This window comes from Zea mays, chromosome 10 (genome assembly GCF_902167145.1).
Source record: "Zea mays cultivar B73 chromosome 10, Zm-B73-REFERENCE-NAM-5.0, whole genome shotgun sequence".
NCBI classification, from domain to species: Eukaryota; Viridiplantae; Streptophyta; class Magnoliopsida; order Poales; family Poaceae; genus Zea; species Zea mays.
Window position 1 is genome coordinate 34,609,324 of NC_050105.1, and position 12,367 is coordinate 34,621,690.

Below are 12,367 nucleotides of genomic sequence, written 5' to 3' on the forward strand. Positions count from 1 at the left end.
TTTAATCCAAGCCCTTAGGTAGAATCAAATGCCCCCTTGGACTTCGTTCGGTTGTATAAAGATTGAAGTAGATTAAGGGGGGATTAAATTCTCTTCTATTCAATTTTGAATAGCAAGAGATTTAATCTCCTCTAATCTATCTCAATCCACTTCTAATCGAACAATCTTGTAGGGCTTGTTTGGTTAGGAAAATACTGGACAGGATTAAACCCTTTTCTCAATCCATCCTAACCGAACGAGCCCTCAGTGGGTTGGGATGGAAACAAGATTTTAAATCTCCAGTATTAACTGGATTTCCAAGATTGATCTTAGATTACGGTATCACCAAATTCGGATCCATCCCGACGATATTCCAAAGACTGCTTTCACCACCAGATATGGTTTGTATGGATCTTTGGTTATGTCCTTTGGACTAACCAATGCCCCTGCCATTTCACATACTTAATGAATTATGTATTCATGCCAGAACTTGACAAGTTAGTTGTGGTGTTTATTGATGACATTCTCATATATTCCAAGACTAAAGAGGAGCATGTGAAGCATCTATGCTTTGTTCTAACTCTACTCCGAGAGCACCAACTCTACGCTAAATTTAGCAAGTGTGAGTTCTGGCTTGAAAAAGTTCAGTTCCTCAGGCATGTTCTTTCTGCCAATGGTGTTGCGGTGGATCCTAGTAAGGTTAAAGATATCCTGGAATGGAAGGAAGTCGCCCACTACTATCCACCTAGTCCGATTTTTCTTGGAATGACTAGATATTATCGCCGACTTATTCTAGTTTTCTCGATGATATCGAAGCCTATTATCGAGTTGCTCAAGCATAATGTGAAGTTTGCCTAGTCATCTAAGTGTGACAAAGCATTTGAGAAGCTTAAGCAATTATTGACTACTGCATCGGTGTTGTCTCAACCTGATATTGAGAAGACTTATGATGTCTATTGTGATGCTTCAGGAATCGGTATTGGGTGTGTTAATGATAGAGGGTAGAGTCATTTCATATGCTTCTTGACAACTTAGACAACATGAAGAGCATTATCCCACCCATGATCTTGAGTTAGCCGATGTGGTTCATGCATTAAAGATTTCGCAGCATTACTTATTGGGTAATACATGTCATATCTATACTAACCACAACATCTTGAATTATACCTTTACCCAATCTGAGTTAAGTATGAGGCAATGAAGATGGTTAGAATTGATCAAAGACTATGATCTGGAAGTGCACTATCATCTAGCCAATGCTAATGTAGTTGTCGTTGCTCTAAGCCGTAAGGTATCTTCTCATTATCTTGCAACACAATTATTAGAATTCACTTTGTGTCAAGAACTGGAAAAGTTGAACGTAGAAATAATCCAACATGGAACAGTAGCACACCTCCAACATGAATCAACTCTAATAAACCAGATTGTTGAGGCACTGAAATCTAACAAGCTCATATTAAGGAGCAAGTTGTAGCTGGGAAAGCTACATGTTTCAAAGTTGATGAAAAGGGTGTTCTTTTGTTTAAAAACCGTTTAGTAGTTCTAAAGGTTCCTGAGTTTTTCAACAAATACTTGATGAAGCTCATCTGTCTCAATACACCATTCACCCTAGGAGTAATAAGATGTACCAGGATTTAAAGCAATGATTTTGGTGGACCAAAATAAAGTAGAAATTGCTCATTATGTCGCTAAGTGTGATATTTGTCAATGAGTGAAGGCCATCCATTTGAAATCTGCTGGACCATTGCAGCCTTTATCTATTCAAGAATGGAAGTGGGAGGATATTACTAAGGATTTTATAGTGGGTTTACCCAAAACCTCCAAGGGGTATGACTCTATTTGGCTAATTGTTGATCGTCTTACCAAGCGAGCACATTTTTGCCCGTGAAGACTACGTATCCGGTCAAAACTTATGTAGAATTATAAATTGGTTGCATCTTAAGCCTTCATGGAGTTCCTAAGGTCATTGTGTCTGATAGAAGCTCACATTTTGTGTCTAGATTTTGGGAAGAATTACATAAATCTTTAGGTAGCCGACTGCTTCATAGTTTAGCGTATCGTCCCTAGAGTAGTGATTAGACGAATAGGGTGAATTAGATCCTAGAGGAAATGTTGAGATCTTGTGTTTTCACTTATTCAGCTAAGTGGGATGAATGTTGCCATTGGCAGAATTCTCATATAATAATATTTACCTGGCACCTTTTGAAGCTCTCTATGGTTGAAGGTGTAGGACACAATTAAAATGGTTAACCAGGAGAGAAATACTTCTTTAGACTCAAACTTGTAAAAAAGCGGAAGAGAAGGTTCAAACAATTCAACATGATTTAATGGAGGCACATGTTCATCAGAAAAGTTATGTCGATATGAGGTGTAGAACTTTATTCTTCCAAGTTGGAGATCATGTGTATTTAAAGGTATCACCTATGAAAGGGGTTAACCGATTCGGTGTCAAAGGAAAACTAGCACCCCGCTATGTTGGTCCATTTCTAATGCTTCAACGATGTGGACACGTGGCTTATAAAGCGCAGTTACTAGAATATTTTTTAATAGTACACAACGTGTTTCATGTGTCGAGTTGAAGAAATGCCTCTAGATACCCAAGCAAACTATTAATATATCTGGCGTCAACCTTGAACTAGACTTGACCTATGCTGAATATCCAATTTGGGTATTGGATCAGAAAGATTGAGTCACTCAAAAGCAGGTGCTCAAGCTTTATAAAGTGCAATGGAATCAACACTATGAGGATGAAGCAACTTGGGAGTCTGAAGAGTACTTAGTGAAGCATTTCCTAAAGTTTCTAGCTTTTTGTAAACCCTAGGCCTTGTCTAATTTGTACTTAGTGTAAACCAATAGGGGCATCCCCTGCCTTTTAAGGATACATGTATTAATGTCTCGTGGCACAGTTACTTTTCCATTACTTAGCATGGAGTTTTAAATCTCGGGACGAGATTCTTTTAAGCGGGAAGGATGTAACATCCCTGGTGTTATGAGAACTACAATCATGACATGTCATCATATGCACTGACATCATGTTGTTTGATATATCTAGAATGCATTCACTAGGTCAAACTCAAAGCAACGGGAGTGCTTTGTTGAATGTGATGCAAAGGATAGTTTTCAAAACCTAGTACTAAGTTTAAGTTAAACTACTAACTTCTCAACTAAAGATTGTTTGATTATAAGTTTTATGTATGAAGGGTAGGCCTTGATGCATATAATAAATATGCTTCTAGTGTGTGGTTCAACTTGAGTATTTAGGTTGGAGATTTGGATATCATTTGAAAACACTAATCTAGCCCCAGAAGTGAAATTCCAAATCCACAAAGAATTTGTGAAAACCCTAAATATAGAAGTGGTAGGGTTTTGAAAGGTGAACAACTTTGTGTTTGGGGTTTTCATGTTTTTATTTAAAATCAAAAGCAATTCACAAATTTCAGAAATTGGGGGAGGAGGAGGTACTATACCATGGCACTGATTTAGTTAACTAAAACAGAGTTTTAGTGTTTTTCATCAGACTTTGGAGCTCACTTGTGTCTGATCCATAGGGTTATGAGCTACACTCCCTATAGCAAAGAGTTAGAGTATAATTTGGTAAGAAATTTGCATTAAGGTTGTTTACTCTGTTGTGTCAGTAACATAGCAAGGGAGATAGATGAGGAAGCACCCCTGGTGCAGGGATGACGGAGTATTCGAGACAAGCAACACAATAGCAGGATTACCGCCCCGGAATGGGTTAGGCTCACAATGTAATACGATTTATGCTGCAAGGCTAGAAGAGAAGGCAACGATAGAAACCAGAACAATTATCGTATTCTAGGCTCCTCCTCGTCTACTCTCTTCTACTTCTCCAAGCATCCCTTCCTTCTGCTTACAGTTGGTATCAAAGACAACGATCGTTCCCCTTCCGATTGTGTGATCAGTCTGGAGTTTGATTCTCTCCACTCTTACTATACTCATCTTCAGAAACTTCGTGGCGTAATGGATCCAAACACCTAGTTTATTCTCGACAAGATGCAGAGGCCAAACAGGACGCACGCATCACCAGGTGGTTCGAGGAATGCGATGGGCGTTGGGAATCTCGCATTTCCACGGTTGAATCGCAAAAATCTCGCCTGAAGAAGGTGAAAGGGAAATGTGCCCTTGGGCCATTTCTAAGTATTTTGGTGATTGAGTGCCAACACAAGTGCTTTTGTGCTAATCTATGCAAAGTGGTGGACAAAGGACAAATCATGTCAAAAGGTATGTTTCTAGACTTAATACATTGTTTTATGGACTAATGTATTGTGTCTAAGTGCTGGAAACAAGAAAAGTTGAATTGAAAATGAGATAGCTTTGTTCAGCCAAAGTCTGCTCAGTCTGGGTGCATCGGACTGCCCGGTGGTGCACCGGACAGTGTCCGGTGGTGCACCGGATAGTGTCCGGTGTGCCAGGCTGGCTCTGGCAAACAGGATGCTCTCGGGACTTTGACGGTGGTGTACGGCTATAATTCACCGGTCTGTCCGGTGGTGCACCGGACTGTCCGGTGAGCCGTTCACAGGCGAACTCGTCGCTCTCGGGAAACCATCAACGGCGTACGACTAAAATTCACCGGTCTGTCCGGTGGTGCACCGGACTGTCCGGTGAGTCAACAGTCAGCCGGGGCAACGGTCGGCCGAGGATTCCACGTGTGACGCATTGCCGAGCCAACGGTCACATTGGTGCACCGGACAGTGTCCGGTGCGCCAACGGCTCCCAGACTCCAACGGTCGGCTTCGCCAAATAAGGAAGGATATCTGCACCGGACAGTGTCCGGTGGTGCACCGGACTGTCCGGTGCTACAGTCGACAGAAGGCAAGATCTGCCTTCCAGGATTGCTCTCAACGGCTCCTAGCTGCCTTGGGGATATAAAAGGGACCCCTAGGCGCATGGAGGAGTACACCAAGCATTCTTACAACATTCCTAAGCACCAAGACCTCGATTCCGCGCATTTGTTTCTTTGTGATAGCATATAGAGCTCTAGTGGAGTTGTGAACTCATTGGGTTGCGTTGCGAGCTCTTGTTGCGACTTCTGTGCCTATTGACACTCTGATTTTTGTGTCTTGTGTGCGTTGCTAATCCCTCCCTTGCTCCGTGCTTCTTTGTGAACTTCAAGTGTAAGGGCGAGAGGCTCCAAGTTGTGGAGATTCCTCGCAAACGGGATTAAGAAAAGCAAGCAAAACACCGTGGTATTCAAGTGGGTCTTTGGACCGCTTGAGAGGGGTTGATTGCAACCCTCGTCCGTTGGGACGCCACAACATGGAGTAGGCAAGCGTTGGTCTTGGCCGAACCACGGGATAACCACTGTTCCATCTCTGTGATTGATCTCTTGTTGGTTATTGTGTTTTGTTGAAGACTCCTCTCTAGCCACTTGGCAGTTATTGCGCTAACACTTAACCAAGTATTTGTGGCCTAAGTTTTAAGTGTTACAGGATCACCTATTCACCCCCCCTCTAGGTGCTCTCAATTGGTATCAGAGTCGTTCTCTTCACATAGGGACTAACCGCCCGAAGAGATGGATCCTAAGGGGAAGGGTATCGTGATCAACGATAAAGAGAAGGAATCTTTCGTCAACGAGCCGAAGGATGACAAGCCTACCGACTCGGGCTCGGGCCATAGACGGAAAGATGGGAAGAAGAAGAAGACAAGGCGCATCAAGGAGATTGTCTACTACGACGACAGCGATGAGTCATCTTCTTCCCAAAAGGACAACGACGACAACGACTACGAGAGAAGGAAACCGGTTAATTCGAACTTTTCTTTTGACTACTCTCGTATTCCGCAAAGTACAAATACTCATTTGCTCTCCATTTCACTTGGCAAACCTCCTCACTTAGATGGAGAGGACTATGGATTTTGGAGCCACAAAATGCGTAGTCACCTGTTCTCTCTCCATCCGAGCATTTGGGAGATTGTGGAAAGTGGAATGAAATTTGATAGCTCGGATAGTCCTACGTTTATCAATGAATAGATTCATAGAAATGCACAAGCCACTACTGTGTTGTTAGCCTCTCTATGCAGGGACGAATATCATAAGGTGAGCGGCTTGGACAATGCCAAGCAAATCTGGGACACCCTCAAGATCTCTCATGAGGGGAATGATGTCACCTTACTCACCAAGATGGAGTTGATAGAGGGAGAGCTTGGAAGATTCGCGATGATAAGGGGCGAGGAGCCAACCCAAACATACAACCGGCTCAAGACCCTTATCAACAAAATAAGGAGCTACGGAAGCACGCGATGGACGGACCACGACGTCGTCCGCCTAATGCTAAGGTCATTTACCGTTCTTGATCCACATTTGGTGAATAATATTCGTGAGAATCCCAGGTACACCAAAATGTCGCCCGAAGAAGTTCTTGGAAAATTCGTAAGCGGGCGAATGATGATCAAGGAGGCGAGGTACGTGGACGACGCGTTGAACGGTCCAACCCATGAGCCTCAACCCATTGCTCTCAAGGCAACAAGGAGCAAGGAGGCGTTACCTAGCAAGGTGGCGCAAGTTGAGGCGGCAGGGCTCAATGATGAAGAGATGGCCCTCATCATCAAGCGCTTCAAGACGTCGCTTAAGGGTCGCAAGGGACAGCCAAGCAAGACCAAGACAAAGGGGAAGCGCTCATGCTTCAAATGTGGTAAGCTTGGTCATTTTATTGCTAACTGTCCCGATAATGAAAGTGACCAGGAAAAAGGAAACAAGAGGGAGAAGAAAAAGAACTACAAGAAGGCCAAGGGCGAAGCACATATCGGGAAGGAGTGGGATTCGGATTGCTCCTCCTCCGACTCCGAAAATGAAGGACTCGCCGCCACCGCCTTCAACAAGTCTTCCCTCTTCCCCAACGAGCGTCACACATGCCTCATGGCAAAGGAGAAGAAGGTATGTACTCGAGACAGTACTACTTATGATTCTTCTAGTGATAATGATTCTAGTGACGACGATGAAATAGACTATTCTAGTTTATTTAAAGGATTAGATAGAACTAAAATTGGCAAAATTAATGAGTTAATTGATGCCTTGAATGACAAAAATAGGTTACTAGAAAAGCAAGAGGATTTGTTATATGAAGAACATGATAAATTTGTAGAAGCACAAAAATCTCATGCTTTAGAAGTTAAAAGAAATGAAATGCTTTCTTATGAACTATCTACTTGTCATGAAACCATTGCTACTTTAAAATGTGTTAATGATGATTTAAATGCTAAACTAGAAGTAGCTAGTAAATCTAACTCTTGTGTATAGCATGTTACTATCTGTAAGAGATGTAAAGATTTCGATGTTGATGCTTGTAGTGATCACTTAGTTTCAATTTCCAAATTGAATGATGAATTGGCTAGTCTTAATGCTCAACTTAAGACTAGCAAAAATGATTTTGATAAGCTAAAATTTGCAAGGGATGCCTACACGATTGGTAGACACCCCTCAATTAAGGATGGACTTGGCTTCAAGAGGGAAGCCAAGGACTTAACAAGCCATAAGGCTCCCATCTCCACCAAGGAGAAAGGGAAGGCCCCTATGGCTAGTAATGCTAAAAATAACCATGCTTTTATGTATCATGACAGGAGACAATCTAGAAATGCTTATAGGAGTTATAATGCATATGATGCTTTTGATTCTCATGCCATGTTTGCTTCTAGTTCTTCCTATGTGGATGATAGAAATGTTGGTAGGAGAATTGTTGTTCATAATATGCCTAGGAGAAATGTTGTTAATGTTCCTAGGAAAGTTAATGAACCTTCTACAATATATCATGCTTGTAATGCTTCTTTTGCCATTTATAGAAAAAATAAGAAGGTAATTGCTAGGAAGTTAGGGGCCAAATGTAAGGGAGACAAGACTTGCATTTGGGTCCCTAAGACAATTGTGACTAACCTTGTAGGACCCAACAAGAGTTGGGTACCTAAGACCCAAGCCTAAATTTGCCTTGCAGGTTTGTGCATCCGGGGGTTCAAGCTGGATTATCGACAGCGGATGCACAAACCATATGACGGGGGAGAAGAAAATGTTCACCTCCTACGTCAAAAATAAGGATTCCCAAGATTCAATAATATTCGGTGATGGGAACCAAGGCAAGGTAAAAGGGTTAGGTAAAATTGCTATTTCGTCCGAGCACTCTATTTCTAATGTGTTTTTAGTTGAGTCGCTTGGATATAATTTGTTATCTGTTAGTCAATTATGCAATATGGGATATAATTGTCTATTTACAAATGTAGATGTGTCTGTCTTTAGAAGATGTGATGGTTCACTAGCTTTTAAGGGTGTACTAGACGACAAACTTTATTTGGTTGATTTTGCAAAAGAAGAGGCCGGTCTAGATGCATGCTTAATTGCTAAGACTTGCATGGGCTGGCTGTGGCATCGCCGCTTAGCACATGTGGGGATGAAGAACCTCCACAAGCTTCTAAAGGGAGAACACGTGATAGGTCTAACTAATGTACATTTCGAAAAAGATAGACCTTGTGCAGCTTGTCAAGCAGGGAAACAGGTGGGAGGCTCTCATCACACCAAAAATGTGATGACAACATCAAGACCCTTGGAGATGCTTCATATGGACCTCTTCGGACCCGTCGCCTATCTGAGTATAGGAGGAAGTAAGTATGGTCTTGTTATAGTTGATGATTTTTCCCGCTTCACTTGGGTATTCTTTTTGTAGGATAAATCTGAAACCCAAGGGACCCTCAAGCGCTTCCTCACGAGAGCTCAAAATGAGTTTGAGCTCAAAGTGAAGAAAATAAGGAGCGACAACGGGTCCGAATTCAAGAATCTTCAAGTGGAGGAGTTCCTTGAGGAGGAGGGGATCAAGCACGAGTTCTCCGCTCCCTACACACCTCAGCAAAATGGTGTGGTAGAGAGTAAGAATAGGACGCTCATCGATATGGCGAGGACTATGCTTGGAGAGTTCAAGACCCCCGTGCGCTTTTGGTCGGAAGCCGTGAACACGGCTTGCCACACCATCAACAGGGTCTACCTTCACCGCCTCCTCAAGAAGACTTCATATGAGCTGCTAACTGGTAACAAACCCAATGTGTCTTATTTTCGTGTATTTGGGAGCAAGTGTTATATTCTTGTGAAGAAAGGTAGAACTTCTAAATTTGCTCCCAAAGCTGTAGAAGGGTTTTTATTAGGTTATGACTCAAATACAAAGGCGTATATTGTCTTCAACAAATCATCGGGTTTGGTTGAAGTCTCTAGCGACGTTGTATTTGATGAGACTAATGGCTCTCCAAGAGAGCAAGTTGTTGATCTTGATGATGTAGATGAAGAAGATGTTCCTACGGCCGCAATGCGCACCATGGCGATTGGAGATGTGAGGCCACTGGAACAAAAAGAGCAAGATCAACCTTCTTCCTCAACTATGGTGCATCCCCCAACCCAAGATGATGAATAGGTACATCAAGTGGAGGCGCATGATCAAGGGGGAGCACAGGATGTTCAAGTTGAAGAGGAAGAAGCACCTCAGGCACCTCCAACCCAAGTTCGAGCGATGATTCAAAGGAATCATCTCGTCGACTAAATATTGGGTGATATTAGCAAGGGAGTAACTACTCGCTCTAGATTAGTGAATTTTTGTGAGCATTACTCTTTTGTCTCTTCTATTGAGCCTTTTAGGGTGGAAGAGGCCTTGCTAGATCCAGACTGGGTGTTGGCCATGCAGGAGGAACTCAACAACTTTAAGCGCAATGAAGTTTGGACACTGGTGCCTCGTCCCAAGCAAAATGTTGTGGGAACCAAGTGGGTGTTCCGCAACAAACAGGACGAGCACGGGGTGGTGACGAGGAACAAGGCTCGACTTGTGGCAAAAGGTTATGCCCAAGTCGCAGGTTTGGACTTTGAGGAGACTTTCGCTCCTGTGGCTAGGCTAGAGTCCATTCGTATCTTGCTAGCATATGCCGCTCACCATTCTTTCAGGTTGTACCAAATGGATGTGAAGAGCGCTTTCCTCAACGGGCCGATCAAGGAGGAGGTGTACGTGGAGCAACCCCCTGGCTTCGAGGATGAACGGTACCCCGACCACGTGTGTAAGCTCTCTAAGGCGCTCTATGGACTTAAGCAAGCCCCAAGAGCATGGTATGAATGCCTTAGAGACTTTTTAATTGCTAATGCTTTCAAGGTTGGGAAAGCCGATCCAACTCTTTTCACTAAGACTTGCGATGGTGATCTTTTTGTGTGCCAAATTTATGTTGATGACATAATATTTGGTTCTACTAACCAAAAGTCTTGTGAAGAGTTTAGCAGGGTGATGACGCAGATATTCGAGATGTCGATGATGGGCGAGTTGAACTACTTCCTTGGGTTCCAAGTGAAGCAACTCAAGGACGGCACCTTCATCTCCCAAACAAAGTACACGCAAGACTTGCTAAAGCGGTTTGGGATGAAGGACGCCAAGCCCGCAAAGACGCCGATGGGATCTGACGGACACACCGACCTCAACAAAGGAGGTAAGTGCGTTGATCAAAAAGCATACCGGTCCATGATAGGTTCTTTGCTTTATTTATGTGCTAGTAGACCGGATATTATGCTTAGCGTATGCATGTGTGCTAGATTTCAATCCGATCCTAAGGAGTGTCACTTAGTGGCTGTGAAGCGAATTCTTCGATATTTAGTCGCTACGCCTTGCTTCGGGATCTGGTATCCAAAGGGGTCTAACTTTGACTTGATTGGATATTCAGATTCCAATTATGCTGGATGTAAGGTCGACAGGAAGAGTACATCGGGGACGTGCCAATTCTTAGGAAGGTCCCTAGTGTCGTGGAATTCCAAGAAACAAACCTCTGTTGCCCTATCCACCGCTGAGGCCGAGTACGTTGCCGCAGGACAGTGTTGCGCGCAACTACTTTGGATGAGGCAAACCCTCCGGGACTTTGGCTACAATCTGAGCAAAGTCCCACTCCTATGTGACAATGAGAGTGCTATCCGAATAGCGGAAAATCCTGTTGAGCACAGCCGCACAAAGCACATTGACATCCGGCATCACTTTTTGAGAGACCACCAGCAAAAGGGAGATATCGAAGTGTTTCATGTTAGCACCGAGAACCAGCTAGCCGATATCTTTACCAAGCCTTTAGATGAAAAGACCTTTTGCAGGCTGCGTAGTGAGCTAAATGTCCTAGATTCGCGGAACTTGGATTGATTTATAGCATACATGTGTTTATGCCTTTGATCATGTTCCTTATGCATTTTGTTGCTTACTATGGTGCTCAAGTTGTACAATCACTCCTCGGACCTCACAAGTCCTTGTGCAAGTGATGCACATGTTTAGGGGGAGTTGTGCTACAACTTGACCCTTTGAGACTAACTGTGTGCTTGAGTTTGCTTGTTTTTGTCTCAAAGGAGGTTTGAAAGGGAAAAGGTGGACTTGGACCATGAAAGACTTCCACTGCACTCCGATGAGAGGGTAACGTATTCCAAGTTCATCTCATGTACTCTTATTGCCTTTATGTTCTTAGTTGAAGATTTTGGTGAGGCAATGGGGTTTAAGGGCCAAGATTGATTCCGTTTTGGTGCTTGATGCCAAAGGGGGAGAAAATAAAGGCCAAAGCAATCGATGGATCAGCTACCACTTGAGAAATTTTGAAAATAGTAGATTAGAGCTTTTGTTTGTCAAAAACTCTTTTATTGTCTCTTTTGTCAAAAGTTGGCCACTTGTGGGGAGAAGTGTTGATTATGGGAAAAAGGGGGAGTTTTTGAAATCCTTGATCAATTTTCTTTGGAATACCCTTCTTTATGTCTCTACAAGTGAATTTGACTTAGAGATAGGAATTGGAGTTTGATTTGCAAAAACAAACCAAGTGGTGGTGGCAAAGAGTGATCCATATATGTCAAATTTGATTCAAAACAATTTTGAGTGTTCATTTGCATTGATATTGCACTTGTTCTAGTCACTTTATGTTGTGTTGGCATAAATCACCAAAAAGGGGGAGATTGAAAGGGAAATGTGCCCTTGGGCCATTTCTAAGTATTTTGGTGATTGAGTGCCAACACAAGTGCTTTTGTGCTAATCTATGCAAAGTGGTGGACAAAGGACAAATCATGTCAAAAGGTATGTTTCTAGACTTAATACATTGTTTTATGGACTAATGTATTGTGTCTAAGTGCTGGAAACAGGAAAAGTTGAATTGGAAATGAGATGGCTTTGTTCAGCCAAAGTCTGCTCAGTCTGGGTGCACCGGACTGTCCAGTGGTGCACCGGACAGTGTCCGGTGTGCCAGGCTGGCTCTGGCAAACAGGCTGCTCTCGGGACTTCGACGGCGGTGTACGGCTATAATTCACCGGTCTGTCTGGTGGTGCACCGGACTATCCGGTGAGCCGTTCACAGGCGAACTCGTCGCTCTCGGGAAACCATCAACGGCGTACGACTAAAATTCACCGGTCTGT